Below are 21958 nucleotides of genomic sequence, written 5' to 3' on the forward strand. Positions count from 1 at the left end.
GTGCACACAGGGAGCTGGCCGAAGGGTAGAGTATGGAGCTATGAATGGATGAGGCACTGAGGGTGCTCAAACACTCTCAGTTTCCCCTGTGGAAGAAAGCGTCAGTCAGGAAGGTCCCTATTGGCATTCAGATGTGCCACCTTGGGGAAAGGGTGATGCAAGTAAACCAAAACTGTTCCTGTTGCCCTCTTCGCTGCATGCAATCTCAGACATTTTCGCCCCCACAACAGTATGTTGAACTTCTCTGCTGGACTACCAGACTTCCACAAGGGCACTACTGTCCATGGGTGATTGTCAAAACCAGGTACTCTTTGTGGGGAGAAAACAATGGTTGTTGTTGTGCAGTCACTAAGTCATGTCCGACTCTTTGTGACCACCACCCTCTCCCCCCCACCAAGAACTGCAGCACACCAGGCTTCCCAGTCTTTCACTACCTCCCAGAGTTTGCTCAAATTCATGACCACTGAGTTAGTGATGCTATCTAACCATCTCATCCTCTGCCGCCCCATTCTTCTGCCTTCAATCTTTTCCAGCATCATGGTCTTTTTCAATGAGTTGGCTCTTTGCATCAGGTGGCCAATGTACTGGAGCTTCAGCTTTAGCAACAGTTCTTCCAGTGAATATTCAAGGTTGATTTCCTTCAGGACTGAGTGGAGAAAACAATAGAAAACTCTCATTCCCCCATGTGATGATACCATTCTTCTGCAGCCCAAAGGACACTCAGCCCACTGATGCTCTGCTCAGGACTATAGTCATTTCCTAGTCTGCAATGAGTTTGGGTTCTTCTGCCTGATATTAACATATATATATATATGTTAACATATACATGTATATAATATAACTATATTAACATATAGTATATATAGTACATAATATGTGTAAACAAATTTATTTTTTCTCTTTCTCCCCAGCTTATCAGGTTCACATTACTGTTTATAAACCTTTCTAGAACCTCATCATCATCTATTTTTCTTTCTTCCTGTTTGCTCTGGGATTGGGAAAAAAAGCTAAGCAAGTTTGTTCTCAGACTTTAATAAAGAGATTTTTAATATAGGCCAAGTATTATACCTGTGACTGAGTAGATAGATATCATTTATATCATTTTCATAATTTTCAATGCCTCCCTCACTCCATGATTTAGGTGCAAGCAGGGAGAGCCACCTTATTAGCATCTGTATCATCAGTGCCTAGAACTATATCTAGTTTTTTTTTTTTTGAAGATAGCTAATATTTTGAATAAATGAATTTTAAATTTCCTGACAAATTCAATAAAGCATCAGGCTCATGACAGTACAGTTATATGAAGGCTTAGAATGCTTAGATATTAGGAAATTCTGCAATAAACTAGTTGCGTGACTTAGGACAAATCACTTGACACATCTTGGTTTTACTTTCTTTGTCAGTAAAATAAGAATGCTGAACTACACAAACTCTAAATTTCTCATATATATATATATATAATATTTTAATATTCTTATTTTGATTACTCACAAGGACTTCCCTGGTGGCTCAGATGGTAAACGTCTGCCTACAATGCGGGAGACCTGGGTTCAATCCCTGGGTCGGGAAGATCTCCTGGAGAAGGAAATGGCAACCCACTCCAGTATTCTTGCCTGGAGAATCCCATGGACGGAGGAGGAGCCTGGCGGGCTACAGTCCATGGGGTCGCAAAGAGTCGGACATGACTGAGTGAATTCACTTTCACTTTCAAGCTACTTTTTCTTAAATTTATTTTTCTTAAATAATTATGATACAAAATAAGTCACTGCCAGATAGGCACTTTGGTTGGCTCCTGATCTCTCACTGGCAAATACTATAGGTCTTCTTTTCATTGAAAGGAGGGTTGTGAAGGGTGGTGGCAAGCAAAAGTTTGTTTAAATTTAACATTTAAATTGCCCCATTTAAATTTTTAAATTTTTTAAATTTCCAAATCTCAGCACTTTATCTATAAATTACACCAGCCAGACATAACTTGAATAATGTATTTCACTAGTTCACGAGGGTAGAGAAGACAGTCACAGAGATATGTCTTAGGTAACTGGAGGTCAACCTTAAGGCATCTATGGTGCAACATATGGAAGAAAGACAGGAGATAGGGGAACAGAATAACACTGTAAACAGATTGCCTCAAACTTTCACCTCCAGTATGCTCTGTGAAAGGAAGCAGGTGAAATGGTCCAATAGCGAATAAATGAATTCTGCTCAGTTTTTCCATCATACTCTCTTTACCTGTAGAAGAGAAGCCCGCTAACACCAAAAGGCATGTTAAGCATACATTCACCGAATACATATTAAAACAAAAACTGAGTACATACTCTGCATCCAGCATTGTGCTAAGGCACAAGAAAGACAAAGATTATTCCAACACATCCTCCACCTATAAGTGCTCAGACCAGTAGAGAGAAAAGAGAGTAAATAAACCATAAAACACAGCATAATTACTATTTTAAAGTAAGTACAGCCTACCGCTTAGGCACAAAGAAAGGACTTTTTTTCTGGGAAAGTGATCTTTAAGCCAAATCTAAAATGATATAGATAAGCTGATGAGGACAAGAGAGGAAATCCAGGCAGAGGAAATGGAGTGTGCAAAGTCACGCAAGAGTGAAGCTGAGTGTATTCAGGGAATGACAATTGTTAACAGCATTTGTGGGGCACTGGCAGTCAGAGGAAAAGCCTGGGAGGAGAGCAGGAGCTGCTATGTGCCGTACGAGGGGGAACTGTCTGTGTAGTGAACATATGGGGAAACAATGAGGAATTTTAAGCAACATAAAAAATATGATTACAAGTCAAGACAGGGAAGAAGGGATGCAGTCACCCATTCGATAATAAGAATCAACAAACTGATCCCTTCACGGTTGGACAAAGTTAAGGGTTAAGGCAGAATTAGGAGTTCAGAAAGATTCACAGAGTTACCATTTGTGTAACAGTGGCTCCATTCAGAGGAACAGGAAGAGAAGAGAAGGGAGCTGGGTTAGGAAAAAGGCAACAATGTATTTGGGCATCTGTGAAGGCCAAGGGGCCTGTGCAACAGGCCTGGAGCTCAGGAGAACAGCATCTGCAAGAGATAAAGAATTGAGAGTCAACGTTCTAAGTGAAACAATGTGAGTGGCTGAAGTCACCTTGGAAGATAATGAAACATGAAATTAGATGAAGGCTGAGAAAAGAATCCTGGAAAATTCAGAAACTTCTCAACCTGTCAGTGTTCAGATTACAGACAAAACCATGCACTGAGAACCTACTCATCCCCACTCTCCCAACCCCCACCCACTCCCTGCAAAAAAGTGCTGGCTCTCCTTGCTACCAACAAATGATGCCAGAACTTACTGTAGAAGATTACCACCGTGGAACAACTTTTTACATATCTATTAAACTCCAAGGAGTAGAGCTTCTGAATTAACATCTAAGTACAGACAGATAAAACAAGAAACCAGGAAAGAACAGCACAATGGGAACCAAAGGAATAAAACATTCTTCAGGGGAGGAAAAAAAAAAAAAAAACAGTAATCATTGCAAACATATATCCATTCAGCAAATAGACAATCTACAGGGACTTCCCTAGTGGTCCAGTGGTTAATAATCCACACTGCAATGCAGGGGACACAGGTTCAATCTCTGGTCGGGGAACTAAAATCCCACATACTGTGGGGCAACTAAGCCCGTGTGCCACAACTAGAGAGCGCCTGGGTGCTGCAACTAAAGACTCCGTGTGCAGCAACGAGGACTGACGCAGCCAAACAAATAAATAATAAAAATAAGGAAGTAAAATTAACAATCTACAGAGTACTAGAAACTCTAGGTGACAAAAATTCAATACTGAACTAAATATAATCCATGTTCTTTCTAATAGCCACAGCAAAATCAAGTACGAGAAAAACCAAATGTTTTCCTTTAAGTTTGGCCTTTATGAAGATTACAAATAACCTACAGGAATGAGCTTAGGCAGCAGACTAAAGTGGGCTGACAAGTGTATAGGAAAAGTGAGGTAGAGAAAGCAACAGGTACAAGCTTGGTGTCAAGAATCTTGGCCGGGAACCAGATGCAAAGGCAGCACCAAGAGATCATTGAGAGAACAGCTTCTAGCTGCGCGTCACACTGCACCAAGAGACCCATGACTCCAACAGCTTACTATATAGACACTGACTCAGGCACACGCATATGACAGAAGAATAACTGTTTAAACTGACTCTCTCATACATTTACTAGGACAGAGAGGCCTAAATTATTAAAATTACATCCCAATATTATTAATTTTGATTATTAATGACTCTCTGACTACAATTTGGTCTACGTCACATTGAAAATTAGAAGGCAGTCACAAGGTTAGAAAACTTCAATCACATCTGAGGAAGAAGGAAAATGAATGAGATACCTCAGTGCAGTTTGGGATTAAAGACAGGCATGGGGCCAATTACCTGTTGAAGGGAGATGCATGACATATCTTAGAACTGGGTTTACAAGCCCCTTCAAGACATGCTGGAGAAAAGTAAGAAAATGTTAGGAGTGGGAAGAGAGACATGATATGGTAGAAGCAAGTAGTTAAGCACGAGTTCTCGTCAGAAAAAAAAAAACCGTGATTTTAAAAACCTAGCTGACGCAAGTTTGAATGAGTTTTATTATTCCAGCAAATAATCTCCATATATTTCAACACAGTATATGACATGAACTATGTATATACAGTAGGAAAAAGTTCCTATTCATATCAAGTGGGAATATATAGAGACAGGAGAGCAATTAGAAGTCAGTGTAGGACCTTCCTGGTGGTCCAGTGGGTAAGACTCAGCACTTCCACTTCGAGGGTCGTGGGTTCAATCCCTGGTGGGGATCTAAACTCACATGCCGTGAGGTGTGGCCAAAAAAGAAAAAAAGTCAGTGTATAACCAAAAAGGACTGACTCACATTGGTATCTAAAATTCTCATTTTTGTAGTAACAACTTGTAGAATGTAGTAATATAACAAAGGCTGGAAATCTTATGTGACTTTTAATATCACATAATCAACTTCAGGTATTCATAAATATTAATATTTGCCTAGTGAGAGAAAAACAAGCATCTTATTTGGATAGTTCAGGAACTGCTACCAGAAACGCACAAACTAATTTACTACAAAAGCAAAGGGTGAAAATGATTTCACCCCCTCTAACCAATACAATTCAAATCTTACCTTTTTCTTTAAGAAAAAAAGACTTTAAAAATAACTAATTTCTAGTATGCCATAAATTAAAATTAAAAAAAGGTTCCTCTGGTATTAACTTGCTTGGTAGTGATTTGTTAACATATAAGAAGCAATAGCCAAAATGAGGAAATAATGAATTAAGTTTTCTTTTGGAACAAAAGTGCTTCTATAATATGGATTTGGCAAACCTGCAGAGATGGGATTTATATATCCACCTCTTCTCCCTTCCCCAACCCTTCAACTTGTACACAAGCCTACAGTTCTTCAAGCTGACAGCATACAGCTATTAACTCCCCAGTTAGGACGACAGAGCTTGGAAAATCAGGTCACAAGGTTGCCACGGGGACTCTAATTATCTGTCTGGCAAGCTTGCGTGATTCCTACTCCCCTCTGTGATCCTGTCATATATCACCTGGTAAGCAAGATAAGGTAAAGATTAGCAGGGCTTTCTACAAAAATATTTGCTCCAAATCACTAGGAATGTGGGAAAATGCAGGCACTCTTCTCCATTTATGTCAACACTGTCATTGAAACTTTTATTCAGAAACTTCTTGATCCACAGAACTTTTTTTAAAAGTCCAGGGTCAATCATGACCCAAACCATATATGCTGACTTACAATTTAAAAACAATTCTTGATCCCGTTCCAACCGAGCTCTCTGTAATGCAAATAAAGACGTTTTTCTGAAATAGATAGTTATGAATCTTTCATTCACAATAGCTAATGAGAAACACATGAGCCAAATACATCATGGGGTTCATGTCAGTGGTATGTAATCTGAGCAGTGTGTTAGGAAGTGCTGGGCTCCACCAGAGGAGGACGAGGCAGCGTTGCTTCAAATGAAGGTCTTCAAGTTACCCACATTTCAAAATCCCAGTAAGACACATTTCGCCATCTCTAAAGATGACCACTTTACGACCAGCCTGAGGTCTTCAGCATGACTTCATTTTATGAATAATGGCTTCTTCATTCCTAGGCATTTCCAAGAAAAGAATACTGAGTAGTGTCTATAAAACTAATACAAACCATACTTGTCTGTTTTGATCTTAAGCTGACCTTAGTTGAAAAATCTTTCAAAGGGAGTACTGGTATACCATAATTTTCCCCAAAGCTGTTCACAAATAACAAATGTTCTTCTGCAGGATGACTATAAAATAAAATGCAATTTGAAAATGTTATTATTTTATAAATCCACAATATTGGGATGTGTTGAAAACTAGAATACAAAATGTTAATATCTTCACTCTCTTAGAAATGAAAATGAGAAGGAAAAAAAAGAAAAAAGAAAAGGAGACAGATGAAGGAAGGGACGGAGGAAGAAGCCAGAAAGGTTATTCTTTATTTTCTACATTTTTGACCATTTACATAGAATCTGGTGCTTCTTTTAAGTTTTTTATGCTTCTTCTAACTAGATTTCTGACACTGTGTACTCTAAGGTTAGCAACCTTGTCTGTTTTGTTAATTACAGTAATTATTGCTATTTAGTAATACAGGCATTTATTTAATATTTCTTTATTGAAAAATAAGTTTCACTAAATGAAACAAAATTATTTTCTATTAAATAAAGCTGTATATGTCCAGAATTGTTAGATCAAGGAATTAGATTGGGCTGAATTAAGCCAATGTGCTTGCTAATGGTTTAACCAAATCCTTAATCTCACATAACTATCTCATATATGCATATCACAAAAGGATCACTGGAGAAAGCTGAAATGAGTCAAACAAGATCTATCACCACAATGACTAACAAAACTCACCCCCACATACAAAAGACCCTCCAGGATGTGTTTTGCTATATTCACTAAGCATTTGTATACATATTCCTCTTCTGTAATTTTCCTTTTAAAGGAAATGTTACCACAGTATCATCCTTCCCATGGACAAAGGAGCTGGTAGGCTACAGTCCATGAGGTCTCAAGAGTCAGACATGACTTAGTGACTAAACCACCACCATCACATTATCCTTCCCAGTGACTGGTATGACTGACAGCAGTAACAGAAACTTAGTAAGACTAAAGGGGAAATAGGAAGCTAAGGTGATCACAGCGAGAAGTTTCTAAAAGAGCATCAGGAGCTTCCCCGGTGGCTCAGCGGTAAATAATCTGCCTGCCAATGCCAGAGACACGGGTTCAATCCCTGGTCCAGGAAGAGCCCACATGCTGCGGGGCAACTAAGTCCACGCACCACAACTACTGAGCCTGTGCTCTAGAGTCTGGGAGCTGAAACTACTGAGCCCACGTGCATCAGCTACCGAAGCCCTTGCTCCTTAAAGCCTGTGCTGCCCAGCAAAAGAAGCCACCACAATGAGAAACCCAAGGACTGCAGCTAGAGAGTAGCTCCTGCTCACCGCAACCAGAGAAAGCTCTCTTGCAGCAACGAAGATCCAGCACAGTCAAAAATGAATAAAATTATAAAAATCTTTAAAAGTTCTTCCAGAAAAAAGTAATTAGTATCTTTTGAAAAAATTAATTCGTATCTTTTGTCTTTAAAATTAAGCCAAGTTCTCTAATCAACTCCTTGCAAAATTCCACATTCTTCTGTCCTCCTCTGGAAGAGAGAAAAACAGCAGGTTTAGATCAGCCTAAAAGCTTCCCCCCAAATTTATATCTGCTCTCTCAGGATCATGGAATCAAACCCATCTGCCTCTATGGACAGCAAGCATTTGTTACATCTAATTTCTAAAATCCAATCAATGTCCACAATAGTCTAAGAAAATCAGCATTAGCCAGAAAAATCCAGCCATTAAATCTTGCAAGAACAGGTATAGTTTGGGACACAACTTTATTTTATGTTTACTTATCAAATAAATATCTAACATATATTTCTAACAAATAATACATTATTCTTAACAGTATATTTAATCAAAGTGCCCCATATGTAGTTCATGAACAGCACAGTAGTGGTAAAAACAGCTTACAGGTTCTCGGGAAATCTTAGCGTTTCTACTTTTGTTACTGCTGAACTATTTCTCTCATATATCAGATGCTACCACCACTAATTCTTCCAGTGATTTCATCACTTAATCCACAATTTCTTAGTTTGGAATATTTTAGGTAAATCATATAAATGCCTTTGAAAACCATAAACATAACATGAAAATCTAATTGGCAGCCAATGAGTTAAATTATCCCTTATTCTTAGGTCTTCTACTTCATAGTACAGTGACAACTCACAAAATCATACTTCAAATATTCCAATTGCCTGGTAGAGAGAGAAAATGGAAATAATTCTAGGTAACAGATATAGGTAGGCTTCCCTGGTGGCTTAGAAGTAAAGAATCCACCTGCCAAGCAGGAGACATAGATTCAATCCCTGGGTCAGGAAGATCCCCTGGAGATGAAATGGCAACCCACTCCAGTATGCTTGTCTAGGAAATCCCATGGACAGAGGAGCCTGGCTGGCTACAGTCCACGGGGTCCCAAAGAGTCAGACACGACTGAGCAACTAAACAACAGTTACAGGGAAGCTGTGAGAGGGGAGGCTTTGAGGGCAAGATGAGGGAAACTTTACTCCTATTTGAAGATCCTTGAGAACACCATGGACTTTTCCATACCAAAAAAAAAAAAGTTTTTACATTATACAAATTTACTTGACAACTGTTTGAATTCAAATTCTAAAATTCCCTGTAGTATTAAGGGGCTCCTACAAAACAAAATGTTTTTTAAAAAGTCACTAGCATATACTCTAACATACAAACAAAACCATGGTGGATCTTTTCTAATTAGTATAAAAACTTAGTGGTGTCCAGATGCATTCCAGCTGAAGTCAGTCACTGTGAAAGTACTTAGTCTGGACAAGATTTCATTATCTTCATGAGACTTTACTACTTCCAAAATAATTTACTTACTACCCAAATAAGATGAAGGTGATGAGGGCTTCAATCCCTCCTTTGTTTCAAACTCTCTGGCAGCCTAAACTTAACCTTCACTGTCATAACCACCATGAATGTCTCTTTTATTCAGACTTTACTCGCCACAGCTGAGATCTCACCACGCAGTGAGAAAGTCTGAATGGTAACTGGAAAGATAGCAAAGTTATGAAAGATACATTTTTCAACTAATGCCATTTGGGCCCTGAAAAAAAGTGGTCAGACACTGGGGCTGGAAGACAGAGTAAGGCAGGAAAGAGGGAAGCAGGACAGAGAAGGGGTACTGAGGGAAAACTCACATGGTCATTTATCTGCTTCAGGATTTTTAAACGACTGTTTCCTTTGTGAGACTATGCAAAGTATTCAGATTAAACTGAAAAACGTGAAGTACAGTCAAATGCGTGGACCCTGTAATAAATGGTGCTGAAATTTTTGTTTTGGTCGTTTGGATAAGATATATATGAAAAAGTAAAACAATAGAAAAAGATGTTACTTTAAACTCAATTTATCTTATAATGCTGCACAGCAAATATGCTAATGCAGAAAAACAGAAAAATGATTACTCCTAAATTTAAAGAAGTTATAAATTTTTTGTTATTATTCTTTACACATTATTCTTCAGGCTTGGCTATCATAGATCATTCACTTAAAAACAGAATAGCTAGACTTTAAGCAAATCTGTGAATCTACATATGTTAAAATCTTTAGAGGGCTATTTTAATAATTAAAAACACCCTCTTTAATATACATACTTTAGGCATACATATTAATTCTACACCTTTACATGCATGAGTATCATGTGAATAATGCTACAAGATTTGGCCTGATGACTAAATTTTTATCACAGAAAGAATTCCATTGCTTTTAAATTATTCAGAGTCTAACAAGGCCCCACAAAAGAGCTAAATAAAAAAACTACCAACAAAAACTGATGTTTTCTCTTGACTAAAAGGACTCTGAGATATAAAAAATATCTAACCTAGCTTATCATCCACAAACTAAAAAGATTTTACATCAGAAGTTCTGATAATGCAGATAAACATACTAAAATAATAAAGACAAATCAAGAAACCCTAAAGATAGGGTTCTAAATCAATATTTCTGAATTAAAGAGCAATATTTTTAAATCCCAATATATAGTTGTTCATAAAACAAAGTTTTCAAATATACTGGAAAGAGAAACTGGAAATTACATATATATATACATAAACACACAGACAAGATTAACATGCTTATTTGGGGGGAAAAGTCTATATAGCTATAATAATGTCTTATTTTCTTCCATATGAAAGTTAAATGTATCTGCTCTCTTTCATCATAATTATATCTTTCTCACATTTAAAAGTCAATATACTCAGAATCATATTATGTGTTCATATCTAAGATTACCATTAACTCAAAATGTCAAAATTATTGTAGAAAATTAAATCATGTTCAATGTCTTCTCAAAAGTAATGCATTTCATCCACGTACTTCTTTATGAATTTGTTCTGCTGCTTATATTTTTTAAACACTTATTTTCTAATGAAAAATATTAGAAACAATTACAATATTATAAAACATTACAAATATTAGAATCTGCAGAAAAATCAGAGTATTCAGTGGTCACAAATGTTATATTTCAGACACTGGAAACATTCTATTATTGCATTAAGCCAATAGGTCACTATTGGTTTACTATATCAATAATATGCATATATTTCTAGGAAAAGGAATAATATTCTAATGGTGATAGAGAAGTAATATTCTAATTGTGCTAATAAAAAACTTTCTAAATGAAATTCATATCACTAGCCTTTAACAGAGGACTTTGAAAAATATCTTTTTCCCTCTATTTAATTATAAACTTCTCTTCCTTCTATTGAGCTTCATGTTCTTTTCTTTCTCCTTATATTAAAATCACAACTTTTCAACAGAACTCTGACCTCTTATCAATTCATAATTGATTCACTGAACAAATTACTTTAGCACATTCCTAAGTATTGTGTTTCAGGTTCTGGTGAAAAACTGTTCATGGTTGTTAGAATTTTGGATTGGCTCAAACAGGACTAGATCCCACTTCATTAGGATATTAGATTCTTATGTTGCTATGCTACTAAATATACAACTTCCCTGATGATAAAGTATCTGCCTGCAATGCATGAGACCTGGGTTCGATCCCTGGGTTAGGAAGATCCCCTGGAGAAGGGTATGTCAGCCCACTCCAGTATTCTTGCCTGGAAAAGTCTATGGACAGAGGAACCTGGCAGGCTCTAGTCCATGGGGTGGCAAAAAGTCAGGCATGACTGAGCACTAACACTTTCATGCTGCTAAACATAAGAACGCTTTGCTAATAAACCATAATGGAAAAATATGTGTGTGTGTATATACATATATATAATTCATCCGTGTGTGTGACTCTCTCTCTCTATATATATATACACACACATATATAACTGAATCACTTTGCTGTATAAACTTATATTGTAAACTATAATTTTACAATATAAACATATTATAAATCAACTATACATCAATTAAAAAAGAAAAGAATGATCTGAAACTATTACATTGTTAATCGGCTATACTCAATATAAAATAAAACGTTTTTTAAAAAAAGAATGGTTTGAGACAGGACTTCTGATTTCACCCAAACACACAAGTGCTCTTTCTTAGTAAAATCACTTGAGTGTCACAGGGCTGAAAAGGAACACAAGAATTTATCTGCTACATAAAGGACTACATTCAGAAATCACATGATTAGCAGAAGGCATTCATGCAATTCTTCTAGCAGGTTTGGTACCTTGAGTTTCTCCTACTCCACTGTAATGACTACTCTTTTGTATTGTTACTCATAAAAATGAAAAGTAACTGGTTATTCAGTTCTTTCTAATAATCCTGAGGGCTCCATCTGTGAGAACGTGCAGAATTCCCCATCACTCCTGTCATGCCAACCCATTCTGCACACATCACATGTATTTATCTTTCTGCCTGGAATGCCCTGGAGTCCTCTCATTCTTGACCTCAAAAATTTATCCTATAATAAAGCCAAGTGTCACATACCCAGTAAAGACTTTTCTGACTCCATCAACAACAGTGAGCCTCTCCTTTCTTCTATGTACTGAGATATAAATATAAATGTGTACATTTTTTTCTCTTGTTCACTTAACCTCCTCCCAACAACTGCATCAACTGGTACTACTATTGTTTCCACTTCTAACATTAGAAAACTAAGGCAGATAAGGTCTCTCTGATTTCAAAGTCCATCAGTTGCTTGTTTGTTTAATACATACTCCATTTAGCTCCACACTGTATTGAGATGGTTGTCTGGCTGCCTCCATTCTCTGGGTTCCCTGATGACAGAAGGCAGAGATCCTGTCTTATTCCTCTCTGTGTGTACAGCGTCTGGCACAGAACAGATACTCAACAAATGCTCAATAAATGATGAATTGAATGAACAAATGAAACATAATTACCTTCAAAGTCCTTGGTGAAGAAAAGTTAGTCCCCTTCTAAACATTCTAAAGATACTTCTGTTAAAAGTTATGATAGTGTGCTGATTTCATCTAGCAAACGTTTTGTGAGTGGGTAGCACATGTGATGTGCTTAAATATCAATGAGACACTTTCTTGTCCTCAAGAAACTTAATTCAGCAAGGCATAGGCATAAACAAATACCTAATGACAACAATACGTGTTCTACTTTTCCTAATCCCCTACAACTTCCTCTCTTTAAAGGAATCTCATTCTTTATAGATGCTGCATGCAATACCTCATAGCTCTGAGTCAGTGGGATGTAAATCCATCAACATTAAAAAAAAAAATTAAAAGAATCTCCACAGATCTCAAAATCACAATCTTTTGAGGCATTTGCAGTTAAATCAGTAGTCATTTAAGTACTATGCTAAAGAAAAGAACAAAATCAAAGACACATTAATACTATCCTAGCACTTTTTCAGTCACTAGAGATAACACCAGCTTACTACAGCTGTATCATCAGTAATATCAGTTATTAGAGATTCTTTACCAGCTGAGCCACCAGGGAAGTCCAAGAATACTGGAGGGGGTAGCCTATCCCTTCTCCAGGGGATCTTCTGGACCTAGGAATCGAACCAGGGTCTCCTGCACTGCAGGAAGATTCTTTACCAACTGACCTATCAGGGAAGCCAGAAACACAAGGAACACAAGCAAGCTAAAAACATGGGTTTTAGAGTCAGAAAGATCAAGATATCTATCCTAATTCTGTCTCTCTCTCCCCATGAAGACGACAGGCAACTCATTTTCTCTTTCTGAGCCTACTTCTTACCTGTGATATAGAAATAAGGAGACCTGCCTTCAAGAGATCTTATGAGAGTTAAAAGAGATAATGTATGTAATGCTTGCCACACCAAAGGTGTTAGTTTTATAATGTCTGATCTAATCTAGATGCTTCTTGAAGGGTTCTGGTTCTAACTGTAATATAACAATACTGCTGGCCCTAATGTCAACAACAAAAAGTGTTGACCAAAAGAAAGGTAGTTGAAAAAAAAAAAGTCACTTGAAAAAAGGCAAGAGAGTCTCAGGTTTCTAGATGGTGTGGATATCATCTGTCCCTTCTCAGCATACATCCTGCAAATCCCTTATTTGGGACTTTTTCTGTGAAAAATGGAGCTTTATTAATTATTTCTATGATTAGATCTAAACTAACTGACGTGTTACTCAATTAATAATTCTAATTTCCACAAAGAAGAATCTCTGAGTTGGTGAGAAAGAAGTAAATGAATTATATACGATGTCCAGGAATCAATCTTGGTATATAGTCCAAAGTCTATGCAGTGTTACATTTTGGTTTTCCAACTCATTTCTCAACTATTTCTTTTAACTGGTTTTGCAAAACATGTAAAAACAATCAAATCAAAACACTTTCCTTTCCACCGTAAACCTAATTTATAATCTACTTTACCTAAAATATCACATTTACTAGCCACTGGTACAACTTGAAGGGCTTCCCTTGTAACTCAGTCGGTAAAGAATCTGCCTGCAGTGCAGGAAACCCGGGGGTTCTGATCCCTGGGTTGGGAAGATCCCCTGGAGAAGGAAACGCAACCCCTCCAGTGGCCTTGCCTGGAAAATCCCATGGACTGAGGACGGAGGAGCCTGCAGTCCATGGGGTCACAAAGAGTCGGGCACGACTGAGTGACTTGAAATCCACTGGGAAAAAAAAAATGAATCTGACACAGACTTCACCCTTTGTACAAAAATTAACTCAATATGAGTCATATATCTAAAAGCAAAACACAAAACTATAAAACTTTAAAGGGGTGGGAAAAGAGGATAAAATCTAGGTGATCTTGAGTTTGGCAATGAGTTTTTAAATGCAACACCAAAAGCCTATCCACAAAACTGATAAGTTGGCCTTCATTAAAATTAAATATATTTGCTCTGTAAAGACACTGTTAAGAGAACAAAAAGACAAGCCACTCTAGAAAAAATACACTTGCAGAACAAGTATCTGATAAAGCACTTGTACCAAAAATACATATAAAGAATTCTTAAAATTCAACAATAGAAAACAGGACTTCCCTGGTGGTCCAGTGGTGGAATCCATCTTGCAATGCAAGGGACACAGGTCTGATTCCTGGTCTGGCAACTAAGGTCTCACAACCGTGGGGCAATTAGGCCCCATTGCCACAACTACTGAGCCCTTGCACCATAAAGCCTATGCTCCACAATGAGAGAAGTTCCCCCAATGAGAAGCCCAAGCACTGCAACTACAGAGTGGCCCCCACTTGTCACAACTAGAGAAAGCCTCTGCGTAGCAAGGAAGACACAGCACAGCCAAAAAGAAAACAGAGATCTATTTTAAAATGGGCAAAAGTTCCTAACAGACATCACATCGAAGAAATATACAGATGGAAAATAGCATATGAAAAGATGCTTAACATTAAATGCCATTAGGGAAAGGGCCAATTAAAGCAATGAGATATTACTATGTGCTTATTAGTATGGATAAAATCCAAAAAGCTGATAATATCAAATGTTAAGAAGGATGAGGAGCAATGGGAGCTTGCATTCACAGCTGGTAGAAATGCAAGTTGTACAGTTTCTCTGGAAAACAGATTGGTAATATGTGACAAAGCTAACCACAATCTTACCATATGATCTAACAATTGTGTTCCTAGGTATTTATCCAACTGATCTGAAAACTTTTGTCCACACAAAAATTTACCCATGAATAATCGTAGCAGCTTTACTCATAGCTGCCAAAAACCAGAAGCAAGCAAGATACCCTTTAACAGATGAATAGATACAAACTGTGGATACATCCATACAATGCAATATTATTACACGATAAAAAGAAATGAGTTATCAAACCACAAGACATGAATGAACCTTCAATGCACATTCCTAAGTGAAAGAAGCCAATCGGACAAGGCTGTATGATTTTAGTGATATGATATCCAGAAAGGGCAAAACTATAGAGACAGTAAAAAAAAAAAAATCAGTGGCTGACAGGGGGAGGGGTTAAGGGAGTGATATATGAAACACAGAAGATGTTTAAGTGTTGAAATTATTCGGTATGATCCTTCTGTAGATAAATAAATGAAATTACACATTTGTCAAAACCCACAGAACTTCACAAAATAAGGAGTGAAACAATATATGTAAATTTTTAAAAAATCACTTAGAAGGTGTGGGGATCCCAAGATGGAATTTAGGATGTGACAAAAGTATCTATCTATATCATAATGTGTGCAACAACCTCACTTAAAAGGATGGGAGGGAAAGGGGTGGCATCTCGAAGACTAAGTGGAATCTGTAAAGGAACAGCACATAAGCACTGTACTCTAGTTGATAAAACTGTTTCCTCCTCTTTCTAAAGAAAGCACAGGTTAACAATTTTGATACTGTTGTACACACATAATGGGTTTGAACAATTAAGTGAATGGATGGCAGATGGTGAAAGCCAGGTGTCTTCTCCCTGTTAGAGTGAATTTACAGATAAGCGAGGAAAGAAATCCACAATGATATAGGTGGTAATGGATTAGGCGGAGTAAGAGACAACCATGTGAACTCATATTTAGCTTAAAATAGATATGCATGTGGAGGAGATGGCACTCCAGTCCAGTATTCTTGCCTGGAGAGTTCCATGGGCAGAGGAGCCTGATGGACTCCAGTCCATGGAGCTAAAAAGAGTTGCACTGGACTGAGCACATGCACACAGATACACATGGTTACATAGACAAACATGCATAGCTAAGTATATCTACAGGCATTTGTATACACACATATGCATTCCCTGCTGTCAGATGAGAGATTCTAGAAGTAAGGACACCTCAGTAGCAGCAAGAATACCTAGAGTCTGTGATGACCTAGAGGGGTGGGAGGGAGGGACATATATGTATACATATAGCTGATCCACACCGCTGTACAGCAGAAATGAACACAACATTGTAAAGCAATTATACTCCAATTAAAAATAATACTAATTTTAAAAAAGAAAAAAGAATATCTAGAACCCAGATCTTGGCTTCTAACATCATTTCCCAAGAAGATGAAGCAGATTCTTTCTGGCTAACCCTAGGGCTGGGGCAGGAAACAGAAATATAGAAGATAATCTTGGAGCATCTTTTAATGTTAGAAAGTAAGGAAATATTTTTTTAAAAAACCTTACATTAATAGAGAGATGTCAAAGGAAGACAGGAACCAACTGAAAGAGCTCACAGTGTCCAAAACTGAAACAATTTGGGGAACAAAATAAAGTAGTATTGGATTCCAACCCAAAGTACAAATATACGTATACCCAGGAGTCCAGACCAATATAAGCAAATGATTGAGTAAATTAATAAATGGAGTGTTAGTGAGTGAAAGTCACTCAATCATGTCCAACTCTTTGTAACCCCATGGACTATACATACAGTCCATGGTTTTCTCCAGGCCAGAATACTGGAGTGGGTAGCCTTTCCCTTCTCCAGGGGATCTTCCCAACTCACAGATCAAACCCAGGTCTCCCGCATTGCAGGGGTATTCTTTACCAGATGAGCCACAAGGGAAGCTCAAGAACACTGGAGTGGGTAGCCTATCCCTTCTCTAGGAAATCTTCCTGACTCAGGAATCAAACCAGGGTCTCCTGCATTGCAGGCAGATTCTTTACCAACTGAGCTATGAGGTAAGTCCTTAATAAATGGAGGAAAGAGACAAATCTTCCATGCAAAAAAATTCCAAAAAATGTATATATATAATCTACACGTAAGAAAGAGAAGCATAATTCTCCACTTCTTAAGTATAGGCTGTTCACAGTGACGTCCCTCTAAGAAACAGAATTAAAATAAAGAAAAAAGAGCAATCTTTTCAGTGCAGAAAACCAATACTACTGCAGCCAGGTGATCAAGATCAATATCAACAGTGATAAATCATGCCTGATAGTGAAAGTGAAGTGAATGTCACTCTGTTGTGTCTGACTCTTTGCGACCCCATGGACTATACAGTCCATGGAATTCTCCAGGCCAGAACACTGGAGTGGGTAGCCTTTCCCTTCTCCATGGGATCTTCCCAACCCAGGCATCAAACCCAGGTCTCTCGCATTGCAGGTGATTCTTTACCAGAGATCGAACCCAGGTCTCCCACATTGCAGGCCAACTCTTAACCAGCTGAGCCACCAGAAAGCCCAAGAATACTGGAGTGGTAGCCTATCCCTTCTCCAACATAACTTCTCAACCCAGGAATTGAACCAGGGTCTCCTACATTGCAGGCAGATTCTTTACCAACTGAGGTAGCAAGCACCGTTTACATTACGTGATAAAAGTAGCACTGTACCCTAGTGACCTTCCTCTCGAAAACCCAAAACCTCAATCTGATGAGGAGAATTTCGACTAATTCCTATAGACGGCATTCTCCAAATACCTGACCAGTACTCCTCAAAACTGTAAAAAGCATCCAAAACAAGGAAAGTCTAACAAACTGTCACAGCCAAGAGAAGCCTAAGGACATGTGACAACTGAGTGTAATGTGACACCCGAGATGACAGGTCCTGGAAAAGAAAAGGCACATTAGCTATAACTAAGGAAATCTAAAGTATAAACTTTTGTTAGTAATAATGTACCATCGAGCTTCCCTGGTAGCTCAGTGGTAAAGAATTTGCCTGGCAAAGAAAGGAGATGCAGGTTTGATCCCTCTGGCAGGAAGATCCCTGGAGAAGAAAGTGGCTACCCACTCCAGTATTCTTGCCTGGGAAATCCCAAGAACGGAGGAGCTTGGCGGGACAATAGCCCATGGGGGCTACAAAAGGGTCGGACAGGACTTAGTGACTAAACAGCAATGTACCAAGACTGTCTCATTGATGTAACAAATACTAATGCAGGATAGTAATAGGGGAACAATATGGAGGTATATGAGATGTCACTTTACTATCTTCACACTTTTTCTATAAATCTAATCTAAAAAACAAAATATGTTTTTAAAAATACCATTTAAGAATGTATCTAGAAAACACTGAAGAGGCTGTAGTAAAGCATGGAAGAACCTCACACCTTCCATGGATACACTAAACCTCAGATGTTTACAACTACTCCATTACAGAATTTTTCTGAAGGAAATATTTTCGATCACTAACAGCTGCAAACAATTTCACACAGGAATTCCCTGCAGGGATGTACCCTAAGTGAAGTACTTAACTAAAATTAAAATTCTTTTTCCTCTTACATACCATTGCAGATGTCTGAAAGTTTGTAATTATCATTAACTTGTGTTGCCTTCTGATGACCCAAACATAGTTGTATGCTTAACACAACTCCGAAAAGCTGACTAACTTTATATAAATCAAATCAGTGCTAAAATATCCATCTGACAAAACTTCAAGCATCTAAACCAAGACCTTAAGAAAAACCATCATCTTTTATTCTGGATACTCTTAATGTATTTCCTCATACACGTCGTGGTTCAAGTGAGCTGCTGCAGAATTAAAGTAGATAAATGAAGAAAACAGAAGAGTCTGGAGAAGAAGAATAAAAAGTAGTGGGTGAGGATTTCCCTGGTGATCCAGTGGTAAAGACTCTGCTGCCCCACTGGAGGGGGCATGAGTTCGATTCCTAATTCAGGAACTAAGATTCTGCATGCTACATGTCCAAAAAAAATTGATAAATTTTTTTAAAAAGTTTAAAGTAGTGGGTGAACACGGGTGTAAAATAATGAAAGAAAAGGAACAGATTACTATTTGAAATGTACCACATAAAATCACTGAAAGGAAAGGGCAGGAAGCCTATACCATAGCATTAAAAAAAATAATAATAAAGAACTGATATCTGAAAAGTATTAGCATAGACAAAAAATTGAAATCAGGAAAATCTAGAGATAAAAATAAAATAAAAATCTTTACATTTGATCGGAAACAAGCCAAGTGTTCAAAATTTGGCATTAGATTCCCAACAGGGAACAAACAAGAATAAACCATTCTGAAGAAACTTCATGCTAAATACAACTTAAAATAATCAGCCAATATTAGTAAAAGGATGAAAATTACTATATAATGATATTCAATGACACTGAAAAGTGGGAGAAAAAAGATTACAATGAGGATGTATCAAATATTGTGAGTTATCTCACAACACTGGAATTAAAAGCAAGTTATCTTTCCTTTTCTTCTATGAAGAGAATGATTTGTGGAATTTTTAGAAGTCTTAATTTCTGAATTCTGCACTAAAAGCAGTCTATAAAATGTTATTACATTTGTGATACATTCTACCCTACCCTTTACATGGCAAGTCTACAAAGTGGGTTATTTTTCAAATTGCCAAGTAAAAATGTGAACCCATGACCAAAAATTTCCCACACCAGCTACATAAGAACTATAGTAATATGTCCAGAAAACTCCAATTCCAAATAGAAAATAAGTGAGAAAGGACAAAACAGCCTTTAATTTTCAATGACCACATGATCTAAATTACCGGTTCACACTTTACAAAACCCAGTTCCCTGTAGAAGAATGGTATCCTTTCAATGGAAATACCTTAGAAGCAATACACAACACAGCTACTTTGTAATATGTATATAAAGAAGACTACTAGGAATCCCAATTCTTCTATTTCCCCCGAAAATAAAGCCAAAACCAAAGTAGTCACACGCGTCTCAAACGAAGTTTTATCTGAACTCTTCAGGATTAGCTATTCCTCTTATTATCTGAGGTGAGGACTGAAACCGTCAAAAGAAAACCAATAATACACTTCATGGAAATACATTTTGTAAAGGTGAATTCCAATTCCTAATGCTCTACCGCTCTTGACGCCTAAGGGGTTCAAATCCTCATACCTAATACATCATCCTACCCCCAAGGAGAGTCCAGCGAGGCTGTGGGTACCATGGGGAAAGGATTTGACAAACAATGCAAGGAAGGGGACGAACCCTGGCAAGATTCTGCATACAGGGAGTCCTTGAAAGGAAAGAAGAAAGTGAGAGGGTAGGAGGAGCGGGCAGGGTCTTGGAAACCCACTCCGAAGGCATTTACTGACAAAGACTCCAGAAGGGCCGTCTTCCCAAAAGTAAAATGGTAAGTGAGCCGAGTGAAGCCGCTAAGAAAGGAAATTCACCAGGAATTAGGAGTGACAACTACGCACAAACAACGTGCTCTCTCGAAATTGGAGGGGTATGCGATGGCGGGATCTTGTTGCAAAGTGTCAGTTGGAAAAGACCACAAACACACACCCCCACCAATGTGGGGATGGGGAGGGTAGCTCTATGAAAGCCCAAGTCTCAGACAAGCCGGGAGAAGAATATTCGGCCCTGGAGTCGTCCGGAGGACCAGACAAACGCAGGTGTACCTGCGGAAGCTCAGGTTACCGGGAAATAAGACAAGGACCGTGTGCGTCTCCTCCGCCCACCCTGCCGGAGCCCCGAGCGCGGAGGGCGGGCACCGGCTCTGGGCGCCCGGGACCCGCGCGCGGGCTCGCTCCGGAGGCAGCGCCCTAGCACACCTGGCTCCCGACACCAGTTGAAAGCAGTCAGACTGAACGAAGGCGGACGCGGCGCCTGGCACCGCTCCATCTCGGCGCACAAAGGCGGGTTTTGAAAATCGACGGAAGAGTCCGAGCCGCGGGACCCCGGTAGGCGCCCTTCTCCGAGGGGCTCTTACCTCGAATCCGCCCGCCGGGCCGCGCTTCCCCGGAGGCGCCTCGAGCCCTCACCCGGCGGGAGGCGGCGGGAGAAAGCCCCCGACCCGGACCGCTCCCTCCCAGTCCTCTGCGAGCCGCCGGCCGCCGTCGGCGCCCGGCCGAGGAGAACCGGTCTCCCGGGGCGAGCTGAGCGCCGGCCTCGCACTCGGCGAGACTGCCTCGCCCGCCGCCGCTGCCGGGGAAGTCTGGAGCTGCACGCCCGCTCGCCGGCTCGCCCGCTGAATCGGCCGCGCGCCGCGCACGCCCAGTTCCCGGAGCGAGCCCGCGAGCACGCGCCGCGCGCCCTGAACCCGGCTCCACTCTCCGGGTTTTGGCGGCAGCCGAGCCGCCGATTAACTGGTCTACCCCAGCGCGGGAGGCGAACGCGCCCGGAGGCCGGGTGGGCGGGAAAGGGGCGGGAGGAGAGAGGGCAGGGCACCGCGCGGAGCTATCAAGGCCACGATCAAAGTCGGACAGAAGTTCTGAGCCGCCGACGTGTTTCCAGAAGTGCCCTAGCAGGACCGACTAGCAGCCGGGAGGCGCAGGAAGGGGAGGAGAGCAAGAGGTTTGCCCCAGGCAAGAGTGGATGCTCCGGGCGGAGGGAGCGCCCCAGGTCCTGGTGCCCACATCGTGGCCACTAACCTGCGAACAGTAAACCCGGCGCACCCAAAGACCCTCCAGCCTCTGTCTTCCTCCCGGAACCCTCCCACCATTTTTTTCCCCCTTTTGTCTCTTCTTTTTATTTTTCTCCCCAACTCATGCCATCAACTAGTGGCACCCAAGGGGGCCTCCATTCGGTCCCTGGGAGTCTCCAAACT

At 39.5% G+C, this 21958-nt stretch overlaps 1 protein-coding gene across 2 annotated transcripts in view; it reads right to left on the minus strand.

The window, feature by feature from the left end:
* EPS8 (epidermal growth factor receptor pathway substrate 8) overlaps window positions 1-21414 on the minus strand; it is a 197936-nt gene extending 176522 nt beyond the window's left edge. Inside the window, exon 1 of one of the 2 annotated variants that reach the window (XM_044941200.1) lies at window positions 21122-21414. The gene's annotated coding sequence lies outside the window, so the exon portion shown is untranslated. The remainder of the gene's footprint in view (window positions 1-21121) is intronic. The other variant, XM_006052379.3, reaches the window with a different exon arrangement.
* Between the last annotated feature and the right edge of the window lie 544 nt (window positions 21415-21958).

Source organism: Bubalus bubalis, chromosome 4, assembly GCF_019923935.1.
Source record: "Bubalus bubalis isolate 160015118507 breed Murrah chromosome 4, NDDB_SH_1, whole genome shotgun sequence".
NCBI classification, from domain to species: Eukaryota; Metazoa; Chordata; class Mammalia; order Artiodactyla; family Bovidae; genus Bubalus; species Bubalus bubalis.